Raw genomic sequence first — 1,909 nt, forward strand, 5'->3', positions numbered from 1 at the left:
GACCCAAGAGTTCAGGAGGGGACCCAAGAGTTCAGGAGGGGACCCAAGAGTGCCCCAAAGCACCCAAGAGTTAAGGGGAGGACCCACCCAGGAGTTCAGGAGGGACCCAGGAGTTCAGGGCGAGACCTGAGAGCTTAGAAGGGGACCAAAGAGTTCAGGAGGGGACCCAGGAGTTCAGGGGGGACCCAGGAGTGCCCCAAAGCACCCAAGAGTTCAGGGGGGGACCCAAGAGTTCAGGGGGGGACCCACCCAGGAGTTTAGGAGCGGACCCAGGAGTTCTGAGGGGACTCAGGAGTTCAGGAGGGCACCCAGCAGTGCCCCAAAGGACCCAGGAGTTCAGGGGGGGACCCAGGAGTTCAGGGGGGGACCCAGGAGTTCAGGGGGGGACCCAGGAGTTCAGGGGGGGACCCAGGAGTTCAGGGGGGGACCCAGGAGTGCCTTAAAGGACCCAAGAGTTCAGGAGGGGACCCAGGAGTTCAGGAGGGGACCCAGGAGTTCAGGAGGGGACCCAGGAGTGCCCCAAAGGACCCAAGATTTCAAGAGGGGACCTAAGAGTTCAGGAGGGATCCAGGAGTTCAGGAGGGGATCCCCCAGGAGTTGAGGAGGGGACCCCCCCAGGAGTTCAGGAGGGGACCCCCCCAGGAGTTCAGGAGGGGACCCATGAGTGCCTTAAAGGATCCAGAGTTCAGGAGGGGACCCAGGAGTGCCCCAAAGGACCCAAGAGTTCGGGAGGGACCCAAGAGATGAGGAGGGGGACCCAAGAGATGAGGAGGGGGACCCAAGAGATGAGGAGGGGGACCCAAGAGATGAGGAGGGGATCACCCAGGAGTGCCCCAAAGGACCCAGGAGTGCCCCAAAGGACCCAGGAGTTCAGGGGGGGACCCAGGAGTTCTGAGGGGGACCCAGGAGTTCAGGGGATAACCCAGGAGTTCTGAGGGGACCTAGGAGTTCAGGAGGGACCCAAGCATCCGGCTGCCCCTCCCCTGCAGGTTCTGGACTTGTCACTCAACGAGGTCACAACTCTGCAGGGTTTCCCACCCCTCCCCCACCTGGAGGAACTGGATCTCCATGGAAACCGTGAGAACCAAGGGGACACTGGAGGGACTGGGAGGCACTGAGGGGTCAGTGGGGGTCAATGGGGATCAGTGCGACGGGATCAAAGAGAACTGGGGTGAACTGGGGTGAACTGGGGGTGCTGGGGTCAGGCTCTGATTGGTTCTTCCCTTTGACTCTGACCTTAGCGATTGGCGACGCCTCCGCCCTCACCCCATTGGCCGCCTGCCCCCAGCTGCGCCGCATCCGATTGGCCGACACGCCCTTGGCCGCCGCCCCCGATCGCTGCGCCCGCCTGGCCGAGCTCCTCCCGCAGGTGACCATCGCTCTCAGCTGATTCGTCGGTGCCTCTGAAGACTCCGCCCACTCCCGCGCAACCCACCTTAAAGCACGGGGGTGGGGGGGGGGCAATAAATAAAGTGATGTTACCACAATGCGAGTCCGTTTTTGTGACCCCAGCCTCGCCTGGTTCTGAGCGCGTCTGTCAGACGGCTGCTTTGCTCTTACGAGTTCACTGCTGTGCGATTGTGATGGCGAAGGACTGGAATTATTCATTTAATTAATTATTAACTAATTGATTAATTAATTAATAATTCCAGTCCTCCCCTAGAGCTTCCACAGCCCTACTGCTGCACCAGACTTGTAGGTATTTTGTGTGGAAAAAGAAGAAAAAACTAAATTACACGTTCCGATCCATTACATGACATTGCCGTACCCCTAGGAAATACTCAAACAATAAACAGCCAAACACACACGAAACAAATGAGACCCTGATTATGGAAATTAAACCCGATTATGAAAACTACCTCATTAAATATGCAAATGAGGTAAACACACCTCCCCCCCGGCCACTTCA

General features: G+C 58.3%; 1 long non-coding RNA gene across 1 annotated transcript; it reads left to right on the top strand.

Moving 5' to 3' along the window:
- The first annotated feature begins 920 nt into the window (after positions 1 to 920).
- On the top strand, positions 921 to 1,487 carry LOC139825991 (uncharacterized). The gene is made up of 2 exons (XR_011736118.1): positions 921 to 1,077; positions 1,242 to 1,487. It is a non-coding gene; the product is annotated as an uncharacterized lncRNA (long non-coding RNA).
- The last annotated feature ends 422 nt before the right edge of the window (positions 1,488 to 1,909 follow it).

Source organism: Patagioenas fasciata, chromosome 32, assembly GCF_037038585.1.
Source record: "Patagioenas fasciata isolate bPatFas1 chromosome 32, bPatFas1.hap1, whole genome shotgun sequence".
In the NCBI taxonomy this organism is placed as follows: Eukaryota; Metazoa; Chordata; class Aves; order Columbiformes; family Columbidae; genus Patagioenas; species Patagioenas fasciata.